The sequence below is a fragment of the Myiozetetes cayanensis genome, unplaced genomic scaffold, assembly GCF_022539395.1.
Source record: "Myiozetetes cayanensis isolate MyiCay16 unplaced genomic scaffold, myiCay2020 scf1, whole genome shotgun sequence".
Taxonomy (NCBI): Eukaryota; Metazoa; Chordata; class Aves; order Passeriformes; family Tyrannidae; genus Myiozetetes; species Myiozetetes cayanensis.
In genome coordinates, this window is record NW_026086604.1 from 90,099,465 (window position 1) to 90,119,846 (window position 20,382).

The 20,382-nt window shown below is 41.5% G+C and overlaps 2 long non-coding RNA genes across 2 annotated transcripts in view; one reads left to right on the top strand and one right to left on the bottom strand.

Moving 5' to 3' along the window:
- The first annotated feature begins 342 nt into the window (after window positions 1-342).
- LOC126639577 (uncharacterized) overlaps window positions 343-20,382 on the top strand; it is a 32,615-nt gene continuing 12,575 nt past the window's right edge. The window contains exon 1 of the long non-coding RNA XR_007628840.1: window positions 343-455. This is a non-coding gene — a long non-coding RNA (uncharacterized LOC126639577). The remainder of the gene's footprint in view (window positions 456-20,382) is intronic.
- The window catches only part of LOC126646918 (uncharacterized), a 55,078-nt gene continuing 45,142 nt past the window's right edge, over window positions 10,447-20,382 (bottom strand). The window contains exon 3 of the long non-coding RNA XR_007630467.1: window positions 10,447-10,777. This is a non-coding gene — a long non-coding RNA (uncharacterized LOC126646918). The remainder of the gene's footprint in view (window positions 10,778-20,382) is intronic.

A 20,382-nucleotide genomic window follows, 5' to 3' on the forward strand; every position in this document is an offset into this window, starting at 1 on the left:
GCCTTTTGACTTTTTAAAGTCGGATGTCCGTGCAGTGATTACTGATGAATTCCGTATTACTATTATTATCATCATTACCCTTATTATTATAGCCATTATTATTATTACTGCTATTCCAACTGCTACTACAGACGCTGAATCAGGGAGCGTCGTCCAGGCGGAGGGGCCGGAGCCGCGGGGATGCTCAGGTGTCCCGATCCCCGCGGGTCTCCCGGCGCCGCCGCCGCCCGCAGGGGGAGCCCGGCGGCCGCTCCAGCGCCGCCTGCGGGGTGGGGGGGCGGCGGGCAGGATACCTCGCCCTCCTTCCCCCTCCTTCCTTTTTCCATAAGGTCTGCGGAGAAAGCTCCGCTTCAGCCTCCAAGCACCAAGCAACCCCTCCTCGCACCAAACGTCCCTCTTTGGAAACCAAACGCCCCCTCCTTGCCGCCGGCGATTTCAAGTACACAACAGAACAGGTTTCACTTGGAGTATTTTGGGGGGATTTTGGCGGGAGTCTTGGTGTGTTGAGGAGGTATTTGTTGTCAGGGGAGGAAGGGGTGAGGCCAGGGAGTCGGTGGAACATTTCTGCTATTTCTACTCAGCTTCCCGAGGTTTTTCTCTCCCCATCTCAAAAGAGGTTACAGGCTCAGACATTTAATGCATTTTTTTTTTTCCAGTCAGTTTTTACCGCATTGTAGTGGGTACGTATTGTAGGGAGAGTAAATTATTAAGTATTAGTAGCTAAACATTAGTAGCTGAAACAACTGAGAATGGGCTGAGGATACTGACTTGTTGAAGTGAGTCCAAAGGAGGGCCACTAAGATGACTTGAGGGATGGAGAACTGTACCTAGGAGGAGAAACTGAGAGAGCTGGGAGAGGAAGCTCCAGGGAGACTTTATATCACCTTCCTTTATAGCACCTTTAGTACCTAAAGGAGGCCTGCAAGAAAGCTGAAGAGGGACTTTTGACAACAACATGCAGAGACAGGACAAGGGAGAATGGCTTAAAACTGAAAGAGGGTGGATTTAGATTGGATATTAGGAAGAAATTCTCTACTATGAGGGTGATGGTGCACAACAAAAAGTTGCCCAAAGAAGCTGTAGATGACCCATCCCTGGAAGTGCTCAAGGCCAGGTCAGAGGGGCCTTGGAGCAACCTGGTCTAGTGGAAGGTGTCCCTGCCCATGGCAAAGGGGTTGGAACTCCATGATCTATAAGCTCCCTTCAAACTCAAACCATTCTATGATTCTATGAAATAAGAAGTAAAAGTACAAGTACAGAACAAGTATTATAAGATGAGTAGGTTTGTTCAGGTGTCTGGGATAGGATATTGGGGCCTGTTTTAACACTGGGGAAGCTGGAGTGGTAACAGGTGGGTTCCATGATCTTAGTGGTCTTTTCCAACCTTTACAGTTGTATGATTTGCTCAGGGTCATGGATGGAGCCCCTGCAGATCCTTACCTGGAGCCAGCAGTTGTCTGTTACTCTTTCTTCTGTTCTTGAGGGCTGAGCTTTACTCATAAATGTATTGCCTGTGCGGTTTGTTGTGGGTAGAGCCTGGGTGGGCAAGGGAATATGCTGCCAGAAGCTCAGAGTTTGTATAGCCAGCACAGCCTCAGGACAGAAATGATGAGGGATTTAAAAGAGAGAGCGTATTTTATTCTTATGTGACCATACAACAGTGCTTGGCTCTGGGGAGAACGGAATAAGTGGAGTTTATTTTAAAAAAAAAAAAAAAAAAAAAAGTGATCTGTTAATTTATGTTTTCCCAGAAGTTATGAGACTGTTAGCTTTCGGTGCCAGATTTTGTGTTTGGCACATTCAAGGGCATGGAGGTATTCTGGAAGTGGGAGTGGGGGCTGCAGTCACAGGACAGCTACACACAAAGGCTCTGTTTCACTGTAGCACAAGTGTTTCAATACTCCTGCTTTGATTCTGCTGCCTCTACCTATAGTCAGGTTTGGGAAAGAGGTTTTATCCCGTGGATAACAGGCATCCCAAAGAGTCTCAAAGGGGCAAAACCCACATACAGAGCAGCTCCCGAGTGACATTATAAAAACACAGAGGCAAACAGATCCCTCCTCCAGGTGTTTCACTTCCCTGCAAGAAATTTTAACATGTAGATGTGATGGCTGTGTCGGTGTTTTGATCTGCCTGCACTGATTCAACCCGTTTCTGCATCTCTGTTGCTGTTTTGATCTGGCAGTGCTGCCTCCTTTATCAATGAGTACATCTTACTGACTGGAGGGGTGTTTGCTGGGAAATGCTCAGGTCCTGGCAGGATGTGCGGCACAGCGTGAGTGCCATCCAGGAAGCTGTGCCCCTGCAAGGAGGCACCTTCCACTAAACATGGGATCTCTTCAGACACATGCAACTACTGATGAAATGGCAAAACAAAACAAGCTACCTGAGAACACCACTGGTGATTTCTTGATTCAGCAGGCTGGACTATGTAATCTGGACAGTAACATTCAGCTGAGGAGCAGTATCTTCTACCTGAAAGATGGTATTTTCTTAAAGGTGTTAATTTGATTAAGTGTACCCTTGCCTTAACTCTGAGGAAAAGCAGTCGCCCCCCACAATGCTACATTCTTTCTGGCATACCTCTATTCATCTGTCACACAGCTTCAGGCACAATGACAATGAAAAATATGAACGTTCCCTACCTTTGGCAAAGAGAGCCAATGACAATTGCGTTGGTGTTCTTTCATAACAAACTCCAATCATTGGCAGACAACATACAATCAAGGTTTTCTTTCCATCCTCAGCCCCACTGCTGGTTTGAGTAATGTATCATTAGGATGATTGGATAACAGATTCATGCACGATGCTGAAATTAAACTTGACCTGTCTAATCATATCATAAATAGCAACTGGAGGTTGGGTTTTTTTCAGTCATCAACCACAGATCTTATCTAAAATGTGTTGGCATTGAGGAAACAGTTGTAGGTGGTGAGAGGAGGAAATCAAGGGTGTGCAGAACATCAAGATACACGAGTGAGTTATCCTGCACCCAAATGGTGTGCTTGTTTAAGAAAATACTGCGGGAAAAAAAATCTGGTGTATTTGGCAACTGGGAGGCTGAAGATGAATGCTTCATGTGAGACTTCTGTAATTGGTTTGGCATAACTTTGCAAAAGGTTAACTGGTTAAGGCTGCCCTTGTCAGTGTTTGTCAACAGTCACAACAGTCACCGAAACAGAATTCCCCTTCTATACACAGAATATGATATAGCTGTTCCCTCTCACATACCACTCTTGAGTGGTGAGTACCATACAAGGTCAAACAACCCTTTGTGAAGCTTTAGGAAAGAAAAGAAAGAAAGCGCAATAATTAAATGAAGTGTCAGAACAAATAACATAAATAACCTATACGCTGCATAAAAGTGTAGTAGAAATTGAAGCAAGGAACAACTTCTCAGCTTCTTCTAAAACTTATGCAAGTTCTCTGGCTTAGAGTGTGGTAGAATTGATCCATACTGGTGCTTTGGAAGGGAGTTCACTACAGGTCTGAAACAATGGATTTTACCGTTGAAGTCTTTGCCCAGTAGTTTAGGTGTGAGAAAAGTGAAAACAAACAAACAAACAAACAAACAAACAAACAAACGAGAGCTCACCATATTGGGGTGTTTTTAAGTTTGATTCTTTAGATGTAAGTCATTAAAAAAAGGGAAAGTAAGATGAAATAGATAGGAGCCTGCATAGTCTGTTCCAATTTTATGATGTAGAGTATCCCAAAAATTCCCATGAGCTAGCACAAGCACATAATGCATAATAAATGCAGAATTTGTCCTGGTACGTAATTAAAAGAGGAAGTAATAAGAATATTAACTATTATGCCATGTCCTACCAAAAAAACACCCAAACACCACATTGGTTGGTAGCAAAATCAGCAACATGGTCCTGAAAGTCTTTGTAGTCTTTGCAGCCGGAGGAAGTTCAGGTTTTATCTTTCAATGGAAATAGTTCAGGTGTTTGGTTGTGATTTCTTTTTTGTTTTAATTTTTGAAAAAGGAAAATAATTAACATTTTTGAAAGCCTAATTCAGAGATGAGAAGGATTTTTTTTTCATGTCTCTTTTTTATTTACATTTTTTAAAAAGTGTTCTTCTAAAAAAATTATTGAGTAATTTCTATCTAAGGGTTACTAGTAGTGACAGATAATGATCTCCATTTAGTATAAGTGTCTTCTTTCTTAGTACAGAGTGCCTTCTGTTTGTATTGTAATGCTCAAGTTGTCAATATTATTTCATTACAACATAAATAGGAGACGTATGAGTATTACAATTGTTTTGGTTCCAGATAGCAGGAATCCTTAGTGATATGACAGTAAAATTAAACCCTTTTTCAACTGTCCTATTATCACATAAGTAATAATAATACCCACAGCATCAACTATATATGAATATGTGAAGACATAGTAGGAAAAGGTCTGGATAAAACTTTGCCATTAAAATAACATTTTAAATTAGCCTTCAGAATAACATTCAGTTTTTTAAAATGCCCAGTATTTGCATTTATAAACAAGAAATTTTGTGAAAAAATAATTATTTCCCCCCTCCCTACCCTAAACTATATCACCAGCAATCTTTGATAGAAAGAGATTCCTCTACTTCTTATCATGTCTGGATTTTAAAAGCAATGCGTGATCTGCCTGACTTTCCAGGCTTCCCCCTGCAAGCAGCCCCCTGGTGAAATGTGTCTGAATGGTTGCTGTCTCTCATTAGTGGTTTGGAGGCCATGTGGAGGTCTGGTTGTCCCAGAAAAGAGGCTTCCATTTCCATCCTTGTAGGTGCACCTGGGGAAAAGACCAAGGAAAAGACATATGTCTAGCACAGATTTGAGGCTTTTGGACATCAGGTAAGTCTCAGTGAGCCCTAGGAAAGAATCAATGGATTGGGCTTAATGGATTAACTCCTTTGGTTACCCAGGTTCAAGCACTGTTAGTGCAGAACCAAAGCCAGACCCTGTCTGTGCCCACCATTTTTGCTTGAAGTGTTTGATCTGGACCATTCTTGCTTAGTGTTCTCACTCATTGTCTTTTGTTATTTCACAGGGAAAAAAAAATATTTTAAAGTTTAAAACAATGATTTTCATAAGGACAGTGTGTCCAGTCTTTAAAATAGTGGTTTTCTACTTCTTTTTTTTTTTTTTTAATTTGTGGCTGAAGCAAATATTAATACTTGTGTGACCAGTTTATACCCACAGGCTGACAGTAGGCTTGCTTGTCTGGTTACCTTTCACAGACATAAGCCGTAGAGCAGGAATCTGCAAAGCAAAGGTAAGAAAAAACCCCTCACTGTAATGACACATTACCGGAGACAGAAGATGTGCAGGGCTTCCCATCTTAGACCAAGCAAAACTGTATTACTGGCAAGCTACATCTAGCAAAGCATTATTTCATCTCCCGTGAATTATTTACAGTACATGGTCACTTCTTAGTATAGATATGCACAGATCCAAACTAAACAGGGCTTCAGTCACCAGGGTGTCTGATTAATGCCATGATGCAAATGTTAAGGAGTAATAAGAAGGCTCTAACTACAACTGATTTCCCATTTGCTAGAGGCAGATATTCAAACCTTCTATTCCCAGTGAACACACTGGGCACAACACAGAGCAAATGATGAGCCTGGATTTATTAGGTATGTAATGAAAGAGGGTAACACACCGAAGAGGATGAATTTCAAGTGCAACCAATAAAAATAAGCTCCTTATGTAAGTATTTTAAATATATTTGATGCTAGCAAGATGAGAAATCACAGAAGTCTAAAGCTAACCATTGCAGAATGAAACCTGCTGAAGACAGAGGAATTGTAATTTTATAGGCAACATTGAATTCAGTTCCAGAAAAATGTATATGAAACATAGCTGTCTTCACAGCCCCATTTAAAGAGCTACTCAAGATGGAAGCTCTGTGAATAAAAAGCCTTCTGAAACCATAAAAGCAGCACTCAGAATCTAAGGTGAAAAAGCTCTAAAATTATGGGGAGGTGTCACAACCTGTCAATTTATTAGCAGATGCTTCTAAATCAGGATTAGGAACAAAATATCAAAGCCTTCAAAAGTGGCATAATGGAACTGTTCTGAAAAAGGAGAGAAAAAATGTGCCACATTTTTTCTGGGGTTTCTAGGACTTTTGCTAATGATCTTTAGAAGGTTGTAGGCAACAAAACAGGTCACAAGCAGATGATGTCAGTTTTTCAACACAGTAATTATTTTAGGCATATTGGACCAGAAAAAACTTTCCAGTGACTTTTTGAGGAAACATTTTTAGTCAGGAATAACAGCTAAGCAACAGAACATGGAGTTGATTTTGCTGTACCTTTCCTTGTATTTAGAGAGTGTAAAATGCTATCATCAAATCAGAGTTTTCCTTTCCCACAGGAATAAGTTAATACTTTACTTCCAAATATACGCATGACTATAGCTATTGACAACAAACAGTTTATGCAGTCTAACCTAATGTTTTTAGGAGTCACAGGCTTTGATTCAGAAGGCTTTTGGCCTGTTGGTTAAACAGAGGTAGCTTTAGCTGAGTGTCAGGAGTACTGATTCTCATCAAAAAGCTGCTTGATTACCAGATCAGCAAGAGTAAAACTCAGAATAGATCAGTGAATAAAAACCTGGATCACTCCTAACAAAGCTGAGGGTAGGATTGCTTGCGTGGAATGATGGAGTTACAGAGGCAAGTGGCAGGTCAGTTTGTTGATAAAAAGGATGCTTAACTGCTGTGAACGTTACTTTAGCAGCAAATGGTGTTCCTGTCTGAAAGGGAGGAGTGTGTAAAGGTGAAGGAAGGAATAAAGCACCTATCTGGCCTCTTTATATGTGGTGGATCTTCAGACTAATTCTGACATCTTGTTTGCTGATGACGCAAAGGAGATCCTGACCTTATGCATGAATTCTCTCAGTCGAGTACTACCAGTCAGGTTAGGACTGGGAGAAACTGCCTGCCAAGGTACATGACAGCCTTAATCCAGGTGCCATAAACAGAGCAAAACAGTTAAGAAGGAAGAGCGCAGGCAGGAGGCAGGAGGCAGGCAGGAGGGTGCAGTGACCTGTGTGGTAGCAGCACTGCTGCAGACTGGAACCTCACTGGGCGGTGTCTGCAGTAGCCCAGGGCCACAGAGCTCTTAACAGCTCACACTGGAAAAGAGCTGGATGCACATGTGGTGGCTGGGCAGGAAAGGACAGGATGAGACTGTACCCATCTACCTCATGGCCAGTGGTCTCAGCTAGAGTGAAGGGATAGGGGTATCTATTACCTGAAATGCTGTGTCTTCTCCAGTAGTGTGGCTAAGCAGTCCAGAAAGTACTATGGAGTTGAAAATGGCTTGTTGCTCCTGCTGACACTGTTCTGCCTTATTGAAGCACTTCAGTCTGTGCTGGAACCCTTTCCAGCAAGTGCCCTAAGCCCTTCACTGAAGAGTTATTCTCGTGCTCTCTGACTCAGTGGATATGCAAGCATTGTGAGCAAAGTGGAACACATCCAAAAGGAGAGATTGAGACAAAATGGCCTCATAAGGTAATCTCCTTACATTTAGAGCATGGTCCTGAGGCTGTGGCTTAATGCTTTCAGTCCAGTTCCAGTGCTCTTCTTATGTCATCAAAAACATCCCAGCTAGATTTGTATTGCAAGTGCTGACACTGAGTTCACACTGGTTCCAAAAATGTTGACGGGTTATCTTCAACACCGAGCTTTATTCTGACGGAGACTGACTGTTTCCTCGCAGCCAGCAAAAGGTCAGTGTAAGGATACAGAGATGTGTCTTTTCTGAGAACAACTGGAAGAAACTTCCTTATGTGTCGAATGGGCCATGCTGTGGCATAAACCTGAGGTAAATAAAAATTCCTTGAGTCTGTTTCCTTAATAGCAAAATGAAAACGCAACTATTATGAGTTTTTGCTGTTCAAGGTCAAAGATCTTTCCCTGCCTGAGCAGACATTATGTAATATTCAACTTCTGTGTCAACTGAAGAGCAAAGCCCTGAGGGCCAGCAGCAAAGCTGCTGCCAGAAGCATTATCTGTATAACTCAGTGAGGTCTGGACAGGAGACCTGTTGACCACAGCAGAGACGGGTCTAATCCATAGCAGGAACACTGGAGTTACCTCTATTGGCCATAAATATGTCCCAACAGCTCAATCCCATGCCTGTCTTTCCTTGCTGAGCTGGGCCATTATTTCTGTCTTTAGTTTGTGTGAAAAGCTCATGCATTATCTCCCTCTAGTACTCATTAGCAAAAGGAAAGCAGGATCAGGCCCTAAATTTATGGAAATTAAATGCTGTCAAATCTGTTTAACTCCTCTAGGACTTTTTCACAACTTTATTATAGTTGCATCAGAGGCTGTTTTGTTAGGAAATAGTAACATATTTTCTGCTCCCCCACCTTACAGCACTACTGTAGAGAAACTGATCTGACAGGGAGCAAAAATACATTGTTGGAAATAAATTCGGTGTTATGCTGAAAGTCAGCCATGAAACTTCACTGAAGATGGTGGGTGAGAAAGCTTCCTTTCCCCAGGAAAAGAACTGCCTTCTTTTTGGGACATACTCATTGAGACTCCAGGAGCCACACCATAACATACCGCACCCTACATACTGCACCACACATGCCTAGCAGTGCTGAACTGTGGGGGCTGAGGCATTTCTCCAGGATCTAACTGCAAAGGCTGGGGACAAGGTGGCATATGATGAAACGAAGCAATTCAGAAAGTGACAGCAGAAACATCAGAGAAACAGACATAGGGAGTAGCAAGGAGACACCAGAGCCAGCAAGGAAAACCCTTGTAGCCTGACCCTGAGAGAAATGTAAGAGAGAGATAACTCGAGTTGTGGCTCAAAAGAAGCTTGAAAGTGTGAAAAGAGAAAACACTGCCTATTGTTTTGACTCCCGCTTTGCCCAGAGTAACGGGACATTGTGTACATTCTTTCTAAACAAACAGAAGCACATTAAAAAGCTCAATTCACTCCCTTATCCGTTTGTTCTCCAAACAGAAACAACCTGCAAGGACCCTGAACTACCTGGGTCTAAGAGAGTAGCAAGAAGTATATTAACAAACGAACTTTCTCCTCAGACCTGATTTTGTATTTTCTTGTCTCTAGTAAAAGATTTTAGTTCTTGTCTATGGTGATATTGTCATTACCATTGTCATAGCAACGGATAAACAAGGAAAAAGAGATGTGTAACAACTTTTTTTTTTTTTCAGTCCAAATGTCTTACTAACAAGTAATTTGGTGACAGAATTTAGCAAAGTGGTTGCACAGTAAATGGCTTTATCTTTAAACATAATGCTCTTTTCCATTTTAACTGAGCATAAAATCGCATCTTTAAAGGATCGACAAAAAGCTAGGCTTTATGCCTCTTGAGTAGTTCCATGTGACATATGGTCTTTCCAAGCAATAGTTTTATCGGCTGTGCACAGTAGCAGCAGATTTGAGCTAATGTTCCTGTGAAAACAAGCAAGGGTTTATCCAAAAACTGAAAAAGGGGAGGAGAAAGGCACCTTTGCCCTGCTGTATGGAAAAAACAAATCATATTTTACGTCAAACTTGCGACATACCTCTATAAATATAGCAGCTACTGGTAGTGACTAACTTCAGCACATGCACTGAGCGGGCTGAAGAGGACTCAGTGACCTGTTTGATCCTCTGCCCACCAGTGAGTGATGCTCCCAGGTGTGTTTCAGCCCTATGCCACCCCAAAGCCTTGGATGGAGCAGTGTGGTTCTCGCAAACAGGTGGGGCATCACTGCCCAGAGGGGCTGAGCCCCAATTTTCCTATGTGGCCATGTCTCCAGTTCCCAACATAGATGCTCATAATCAGCATCAAGCACTGGCAGACAGCACGGGTGGCTTGTTGTTAAATGCATCTGATGTGCCAAACAGCACCCTGCCCCCTTGCTCCCAAACATCCTGATTCACGCTGGGATAAGGGTTGAGGACTGTTTACTTAGTAGCTGGGCAGCAATGAAGGGCAGGATGAGCCCCAAACACAAATACACATGCCCTATGTTTATTTTAGTATACAGCTCTGGCTAAATATTGGCTTAAAATTATTTTTGAGCTCACTGCCATCTCATTTGGGGACCACTGCCACTGACTAGCTCTACAAATAATCCCTGTAAACTAATTGGTACTGGTATAACAAGTGCAGAAAGGAGGCAAAAATTAATGGATTGCAAACCAGTTCTGCATCTAAATAATTTTGCTATAGTAGTTGTACACACACAGGATGCAAATAAACAAACATATGCTCGTACGGTTATATTCTTGCATACATACACACACATACACATATTTTTGTTTACGCTTACATTTATATATGAATATCCATAATGATAGACATTAAATAACAGGTAACACAGTAGGGAAAATTAAAATTTCAACAAAAATTTCTGTAGCTCCGTAACTTCACGGAAGGTATGTTTTCAGAAAAGCTTTCAAGGAGCTTGAATGGCCCTGTGGTGTTTTCGTAATAATAAGTGATTTTTCTCTCATTCTTGCAACAGTGCAATAATTTTTAGTTTGAGTTCCTCAAGGCCTTCCCGTCAGCAAGAGTGAATTACCTCCATTTTGAAGTCTTTCACGAGCACTTGTCTCTTCCCTGCTGTCTGTGCCACCCTCTTATTTCCAAGCGTAAGTGTCAATGTTACTTCGAGTTCTGTCTGAAGTTCAGTGAGATTTTTATCTGGGAGGTAGCTGAGACGTCTGTGTAGCAGCCATGCAAGTTTTTCGGAACTGACATGAGGTTTCCCATTTTTGGCAGCGTTGCAGTTTTATACAACTGTGATCCACCCTGGGGGACATGGAAAAAGAGATTGGTTCAAGGGAACATTTGAATCAGAACTGAAGCATTAAATGTGCAGCCCATGGATTATCCCAAGTCCTAAAAGTGTAGGGGAAACAGATACATATTTGATTTGAGACCTACCACTACACTTAAAAATAGCATCTAACCGTAGTAAACAAGACAGTGGAGAGTAGGAAACTACTCTTTTGCACTGTATGCAGATACAGAAGGAACAGGAAGAGGCACAAAAGAAATAGCCACTATTGGTGATAGCCAGAGATGGATGGCTGACCTTATGAAATAGGAGAGAACTGCAGCTCCTGAAAGTGTCTTTATATCTCTTAGTTTCTCATGGGACAGTGGCACCATGTGGAGTTGTTAACTCTGGGATAGTAACACCAGACCTTAAATACTGCACACTTACAAAGGACATCATGGTATGCACACTCTGTAAGAAAGTAAGAAAGGCTTTTTGCTGACTCAACAGAACTAAGTAACAAATGCAGCTTTAAAAATAGCTCTTTCTCAATAAAGGGTAATCGGTTTTTGCCTTTTCTCATTGTGTGAGGTACTCTATAGACCTTGTTCATTAGAGAGCACTCTGCAAAGTGGAAGTAAGAAACAGGAAAAATAAGGACAGCAATAAAGTTGTAAATTCAGCTTGTATGTCAAGGAAATTACAATAAACTGATGCATATTCTGTAAAAAACACTGATTATATATGCCATTCCTAGAAGAGAAATAACAATAATGGCCAGTTTTTGCGAGCGAAGATCCGGGGAAGGTCTTTACACCTTCCAGCCTGCGCATTGGATTTTTTAGGTGAGACACAGTGTGCGCGGAACTGAGCCCACCCTTTAATCCTAAGGTTCATCTGCTGGGGCCAAGCGAGCTTGGACGGTGGCAGCGAGGTCCTTAGGACGTAGATGGATTGCCTTTTTAAGGGCTAACGAACTCCACCTGCCCGGGAGTGTCCCTGACCGGGAATCGAACCCGGGCCTCGGCGGTGACAGCGCCGCGCCCTTTATAGAAGAGAAATAACAAACATTCAGTATACCAATATCTGCAAGGTGTAAATGAGGATGGGGCTGTCACAGAATCACAGAATGGCTGAAGTGGGAGGGGACCTCTGGAGATTATCTACTCCAACCTCCCTCCTCAAAGCAGGGGGAAACTTGAACTCAATCCTAGTCCTCAGGACTGTGTCTGTTGAGGTCCATTATCTCCAAGAAGGGAAACTCCACATCCTCTCTGGCAACTTTTTCCAGTGTTTGATCATCCTCACAGTAAAAAAAAAAGGTTTTTCTTATGTTTAGAAAGAATTTCCTACATTTCAATTTGTGCCCATTACCTCTTTTCCTGTCGCTGGGCACTACTGAGAAGAGTCTGGCTCTAGCTTCCATGCAGTTTCCCATCAGGTGTTTTACACATTGGTATGATCCCCTGGAGCCTTGTCCAGGCTGAACAGTCCCAGCTCTCATTCTCTCTTATATGTCAGATGCTTCAAACCCTTAATCATCTTTGTGGTCCTTCACTGGATCTGCTTTCAGTAAGTGCTTGTCTTGCTTGTACCAGGAAGCCCAGAACAGGACTCCAGGATGTGTCTCACCAGTGCTGAGCAAAGGGGAAGCATGTGGTCCCTCCACCTGTTGGTGGTGCTCTGCCTCATGCAGACCTGTAGACTTTGATGGCTTGATAGGAGAGAGCTGAATAACTTCTAAGGAATCACTACTTTAATGATGTCTGGCTTTCTGCTGGTCTCTCAGCTGTCCCTGAGCAGGCTATGCAGGGTGTCCCCACGCCCCTTTGAGTGTCCCCATGCCCCTTTGTGTGTCCCCCTCCAGTGTATTACACATCCTGAGACTGGAATCATTCTTGGTCTGCATGTCATCCACCAGGTTTGTTATAATGTTGACCTAATGCTCAAAACTTAGCCAATCTGCATGGTCATTTATTTAAGTGACATGCTTCGGTTCCCTTGTTAACTCTTAGAATGAGGTTTCAAGTACATCTGGTAAAACTTGTCTTTCAGCAAGCATTGTTATGCAGTGAAAAACCACAGTAATTCTTATGCATCACCCTTTTTTTTTTTTTTAATAGAAATTTCAGGAACACTTAGTTATAGACTGAAGTCATTAAGTTCAAGTGATAGCTAACATCACCCCCAAAATACTGACATTTTAATGGAGGACATTATTAAGAAAAATGCTTGATTTTGCTGTTCTTAGGGTCAAATTTTTCAAGACAATGTGTAAATCCTGGGGACACTCTAACAACCTTTCATGTTTATTCCTTTGGTAGGTTCTCAGCTCCTTGGTTCATGGTGGAAGTAGGCACCTGAAAACAGAAGATAACTAATGGACTCCAGTCTCACAAGTTGCCCTGCCTAATCACAGTCTATTGTCCTTACTGGAGTGGGCAAAAGAGCTGGACTTAAGGCCAGGATTTAAGCTACTGCTGTTCTTCTTTTTTTCAAATTGTTCTTGAACAGAATATCAAATTCTTTACACTGAATTAGACAGGGAGGAGCAGAAACATCTTCTGGAACTCTTTTAATTCTTGGTATCTTTGCCGCAGCTGTCAGTTTCAGTTTGTTCATCGATCATTCAGTTGAGCAAGAGCAAGAAGATGAAGGACCATTCACCCCTTGATGCTGTTAACAAGCCTGTCAGGCTTTGACAACTTAAATGAGAGACATTTCATAAAATTATGAGTGAAATTTTAAATGTCTTATTGAGGTATACCACAAAATCCTTTGCTGTCAAATGAGCACTTGCAGTAAGTTGTTTTTTTTTTTTTTTCCTGACTCATCACTCTGCTCACGTCAGACCCATCAGGTTTTTGTAAACATCTCCTTTTTTTTAGGGGGCACGCTCAGCCACATTAACAGGAACATTAACACTCAATTTACCTGCTGACATTACTGTTGCATATCAGTACTGCCACTTATATGCATACAGCAGAAGGGCAAGATACTTTAACGAAGACTCTTTAAAATGGAATAAGGTTCTCTGTTTCCCTATCGAATATCACTAACTGATTTAAACTGACAATGTGCTTTTTCTCCCCTGCCACTGCCTGACTGATTCACATGGTTTTAAGGTGATGCTTTAGTTCCACAACAAGAAATATCCTCTGTGTGTGTGAGGTTTTTAATGGCTTTTTACTTCAGCCATATCCTGACTGCACACATATCGCAAAGGGTATCTGTTTGGCCCTTGGCCCAAAAAAGAAATGCCTGGGTAGTGGGCAGTGCCACCAGGGCTATTAAGAATAGCTCTGGCCCAGTTCTGCTGCCCATCAGTGAAGCACAATAGGTGCAGGAGTCCTGACATCTGCCGTGCTTGATGAAGTCTGTCACTCAAAGCATAGGGCTAGAGGTTTGTCTGCCTTTTACTGGGACAGGCTAGTCCCCGCAGCCTCTGTGAAGACTTCCCAAATTTTGGTCTTCAAGGTATACCAAAGTGTGATAGTTTTTTTCAGTACAGTTTTCAGCTAAGAAGAACATAAGCAGCCTTTGATTAGTTGACTGCAAACCCCCTTTGAACAGAAAACTTTTGTTTCACAGTATACACATGTGGGGTGGCAGAAGGATCTATTGTATTACATGAATAACAGTGATTATAAGTTTGCTTCCAACAGAATGGATAACTGTTTACGAGCCAGTAGCCAAAACTAGATACAACCATGCAATTCATAGCTAACTAGGTAATCCATCAGCACTTAGGCTCCAGCTTGGAAAAATGTTTTAAGTACCAGCTTAACTTTAAGTATATGGTTATATACATTGATTTCAGTGGGGCTAACACGTATGCCTAGAGCTATGTGTGACTGGAACTCTGTGTGATTAAGTGCATCACTGAAAGAGCGTCATTAGAAAAACCTCTAAATTTTAGCTGTATTATTTTGTCTGGGGATAAATACAAGAACAGCTCTGCCTTGGCTGACCTTGTTTCTTTTTGGTGTAGAACAGTGTAAGCAAGATTCTATTACTCTGCGATATTGATGGCATATGCATAGGTGATAACACTCTCAGCACATTATAAAATTTAAAGCTGATCTTTTCCTCTGCTGTGATGGTGTTTGTTTTTTTCAGTTTTACTCCCCAGAATCTTCTAGAAACAATAATATTGATCCTGTGTGTTCAAACTATACAGGGAAAAGGAACCTACACAGTTACCTGATTTCTTATTCCGTTCTTCTCTGCTGCCCTTCATTGCCAGTGTTTTTCCTATGCTCAGGAGTGAATATACTTTACATCAGGGTTTCAGCATGTTCTGCTGTCACACATTCTCCTGCTTTGATATCTTTTGTTCTAATACTCTTGACATTTAAGCGGGGTACTTTAAAGGTTCTTTCTCTTTACTTTATTCTATGATTTATTGATTACTTCCAGCTTCTGTTTCCCTAAGCCTATTTCCTTTCAAGTTTTCTCACCCTTCCCACTTGGTTTTTCATCTTTCAATACAAATAATGCTTCACAATTCCAGCTTTAAAGCCAACACCATGGCACAAATTTTTCTCCCATTGGCTTGGCATAGCAGCATTTTTCGTTACCCATGGAGGCCCAAAGGCATTGTAAATGATTACGGGGTCATTGTTACTGATGAATGTGTCACGGCCACACATTTACAAAGAGCCTGCTGAGCCGAACTGTCCTTTGCAAGTGGTCCTTGTAGAAGTCGTAGGCACTACTCACAGATCAAGGGACTGCTCAGTGTGGGAAAGCAACACTCCAAACTGAGACTCAAGTCAGCATTGTGTGGGGAGAAGACCCCTTCCCAAAGGCTGAGCAATGCTGGCTGTCTGACTTAATACCAGAACAGCTATGATGCCAGATGAGGGAGCTTGCCAGCAGTTTAGGATTATTGTGCCTACACATTGTGGTGCAAATTCTGTGCTAATTGCTACCTGGTGGGAGCCACACAGTTGGTGACAGAGTGGCTGTGTGTGTGCTCCCATCTGCACTTTTGCAAGGTACTGTTTTGTTCTTGTGTTGCTCACCATGGAGTAGCCAACAACAAAAGGAGGCTTCCATTCACCAGAAAGACCAGTCTAGCATAAGAAATGCAGCAGGAGCTGTATTAGGTGTGGGTCTCTGTGAGTCTTGAACTGAAGTTACCTAATTTGGCTGCATACCCACTTCCCTGCCATGATGTTGACAAAATATTTGTGTCCACCGTCATCTTCCAGTGATTCCAGCTAGAGAAATAATTTTGAAATCATCAGATGTGAGAGCCTAGAATGAAGCAAAGCATTACTACCATGAGGCCAAACCCTATGCAAGGCTTTGATTAGCCTTCCTTCTCTGTCTCCTGCTCTCTTATGGGAAGGGACCAGAAGGGACTATGGTCTTTCTCATGTCAGTGTTCCCGTCTTGGACTGAGTGACACAGTGACACATTGGGCCCTTTTGTGCCCAAGGTGGTACAATGATTTCCTGGTGTACATATGCAGCAGGAAAACATTAGGCATTAAGGGGAGAATTGCCCAAGATAACAGCTGGATTGCATACAGTATGGTGCTGAGTTTGGAGAGGCACTTTTGCCCACTTGCAACTCCACACAAGGAGGTTGTGAAGCAGACTGTAACCAGTACTCACATATAAAGCATGCTCTAGTCAATTAGCCAGTGATTTTTCTGTCAGCCAGAATTCTGTGAAAATGAAGAGATACCAAGGATGTAAAAAATGATTGAACTCAGGTGAAAATCTACCTCCTGTTGGGTTCTAAAGTAAATAAAGACTTTTTACTATTAAAAAAAAGGGCATTGTCCTTTACGTTTTACTGTTTCAATACAGATGAATAATTAAATTGCCAATAAAATTTTATGAGAAAGGAAATTCTTGTTAGAAATTTTATCTCAGAATATTGATTTTGCTACTTTGAAGAAATTGCTCTCTAAAAGCAAACAAGGATAGACTTTTAATTGATTTTGCTTAAAATCTTCTATTTTATAGAATACTGGTAAGATTATGCTTCAAAAGAAAGAGGTAACTTGCTGGTTTTTCTGCATTCAAATGTCCATAAGTAGATTTTAAATTTTAAATGGTGGAAAGTTAGTCTTAGGTACAAGTTAGTTTATGAACACAACTCTTTATTAATCTGTGAGTAGAGGTGACTAAATCACTGGCCTCTGGTTTGGCTGTCAGAATATCTGATGCACATACCAGCAGGATGTTACTCTGGTTCATTTTACATACAGCACACCAAAAGGGTTTGTTTTCCTAGAGGCTTGAACTACATTTTACTTTATGCTCAAAACTCAGCCAAAAACTGATACAGCCAAAGACTGAGAGATGTCTAATTTGTAATAACTGTGCTTTCATTAACACCAGAAATTTGGCAGTTATGCTTCTGGTAAGCAAATGGATTTTACCAAAACCAAATATTAGTAAGAAATACTTCTGCTGTGGTTTTGAACATATGTGTATCCACATATGCACATGTATATTATACACATGCACTTGCCTTTCTTTTATGTAACCATACAGTGACATTTTCTGAGGAATAGGAAGTGGAATGAGCAACTAAGACAAGATTGTGGTTTTTGCTTTTTCAGCAGTGGGAATAATATTTGTCAACTATGTGCTTAGAAATATTGTGGAGAGAACCTTCAACAAGTTCCCATCGATTTTCTCATTTCAGAATCTCCACAAAAGGCAGCAAAAAAAGTAGTCAAGATATTTCAAGATAATATATTCTCCTTGTATAAGAGGAATTTTAGCTTTTTTTTACAGAAGCTCTTGCTTTATTTCTTCCAGGTTAGCTGGAGAAGTGCCTCAAAGCAACCAGAGACATGTTCCACTTCCTTAGGGCTTTAGTATGATCCATGCAACCCAAGTGCTCTGTCAACTCTAGAGGCACAATACATGTGACGGGTTCTGTGTTGGACCCCTATGTGTCAGAGTGATACTCTTACATGGGTTTTAACAGTGTTATCCTCAGATGAATTCAAGTGAGGTGAGCTCAAGAGCTGACAAGCACAAATAAATCTCCAAGTGAATGTCCTGGTAGTTTGTGTGTGTCCCTCTTTACTATTTAATTTTATTTTGGGAGTGGCTACTGTCTTGTGCTGTTGCAGCTTTGTTTTCTAAGCACACAGATGCCTGCCAGCTGCTGGATACTCAGAAGAAGACAGTCACTTTGGGCTCTTTCCCGTAAGCCATGTCCCCAAGAAGTTCTCACACATAGAAAAGAAATTCAGGACAACAAAGAGATATCAGTGAAAAGGTTCTTTTAGAGCAGAAATTTGGTGGAGATTAAAATGGGGCAAAAGTTCAAATGAGAACGAGCCACTGCCAAGCAAGCAAGAATCTTGGCAAAAAAAAAGGAAAAGAAACATTGGTTTAAAAGGCAAGTAACCATGGCGAGGCAACAACTCAATGCTAGAATCTGGTTAAGAACTAATATCACACAGAGCTGTGATTGTTTATTCAAGGCTAGCCCATGGGAGAACAGTTGTCTCCAGTGAGTGTTCTCACAGCTTGGATCCAAAATTATAACTGGATTTTTTTAAAGCATCCAGCACTTCTTCACTACCCATTTACTGTTAGACAAAAGAAAAAGAAAGTACAAAGTTTTTTCTCAGTGTCCCTTGTGTGTTTAAGGCACAGCTTTACATATGGAAAGGCATTTCGTGTCAGCTGTTGAACTGGTAACATGCTATTCTGCAGCAGTTGCCAGTGGAAACTGTTGATACATTTTCAGTACCTCTCCCAAGTTTCAGAAGAAACTGGAAGCAGTGTGTGGTTTTGGGATGTTTTGTTTGTGTGGGTTTTTGGAGGGTGAGAGAAGAGGTCTTGCACCCCGGAGTTGCATTACTGCAGTTGCGACACAAAGCAGCTAATGGACTGTGGGAGCTAACAGCTGTGGAATTAAGTTTAGGCATGAAATAAAAATAATGGCAGCTTTGATACAAGTAATAATTTACTAAAGATGTTTTGTGGCTATCAGCAAACTCACAACATATGCACACATCCATACACCTGCTTAAGTTGTGCACCTGTTGTCCTACAAATAAATCAAAAGGGAAAAATGGAGGCTTCCAATGTTCTGCTATAAATAAAAGATGATTAATACCATTATAGTGACAAACAGGTATTGGCAGCAAACAGAAAGAATCAAAGATTGTCATCTAATTTGTGCTTTTGTTTCAACATCTAGATGAGCTTGGAATACATATACAGTGCTAGAGGGCCCAGCTGCAGCCCAGCAGATGAGAAAGAGAGAGCAGGTCAAATTCATCTCTTGCTGTAAGTCAAAAGTAGCTCAACCAAAGGCGTAATTTTCATGGAAATGAACACAATCTGATTTTTCTACAAACTGGAGGATTTTATCACACTATTTTATTGCTCAGAGTTTCTTGGGGTAAACTAAGAGTGGTCTATACTGGGTCTGCAGGTCTCAGCACTTCTGGGAACCTGTGTTTGCAGCTATTCTTTTGAGACCTATAGGTCTGCATGGAAGGTCTTTTTTTGGAATTAGCATGCACATCCTTAAAAAGACCTAAATCACCACTATTGCACTTTGTGGAATCATTTACACATGTGCAGAGGGTAGCTTTGAATATTGCTGGAGTCTTTGGTCTCTTCAAGTCAACAGGGCACATGAAAATTGCTGTGTAGACAACTTCAAAGCTCCCGTTTACCCACAGACTAATTAAAATTTCGGCAGTAGAAGCACAATATCTTTGAACTTTCCTACTTCAGAGTCAATCAAGCTTGCTGTTAAGGTGATTTTGAAATATTTTCTTTCTTAAACCTAAACTATTTCCCTTGCCTCTGTCCTGTCCTTCTCCTCTGCCCACCCACCTCATGCCCTTGGATGCATTCCATTTCCCTCTACCAAGGCAGGTAGCTGCCTCTGGAATTGCCTCTTCTGGATACAGATTCCGTGGTAGGCAAATCAACTTTATATCTGTGCCATTCCTTGTTTTATGAGGCAAGACACCTATTCTGAGGTACCACTTATTTCACTGTGTTTATGACATCTGAAGTGTGTTTTTGCCCACTCTTGAGTGAATGTAGCATAAATCAGGGGTAGAGAGACTAAGGGTTCCGTGTCTGATATGGCTGCATTTTCCCCATGTCTTTGCAGTTCCAAGGAGTAACTCCCCAAACTCATAGCTACCATTGTATCAAGCCAAACAGGTACAGCACATTAGAGAGATATGAACAGTCTTCTATTCAATATTTTTTCTTTGCCTGTCATTTAAAGTGAAATCACTAAGGGCAGAAGCCCCTGATCAGTCTTTCTATATGGAAAAATCATAACCTTGTCTTTTTGTGGTGCTCTTCATCTCACCTCCACTGTGCTAAGCTTCTAATGTCAGACTCTGTATCTCCAGCACATCAATGGACCTGCACAGAAGACCAGAATCTGGCACCTTGGTTTTAGCTATTTAAGAGCTTGGAGGTCTTCAGTAGCACAGAAGCTTTACATTTATTTTTATTATTATGTGTGTTTTGCAGGGGGCAGATCAGGAATGACCCCATTTGACGCCACGTTCCTGTGCAGGGTAAAATCTGCTCTCAGATTCTTTCTGCATATTTCTGATCTGTCATGAACATCTCTGTGCTGTCTTTCGTATTCACAGCCTGATCCAAAGGGC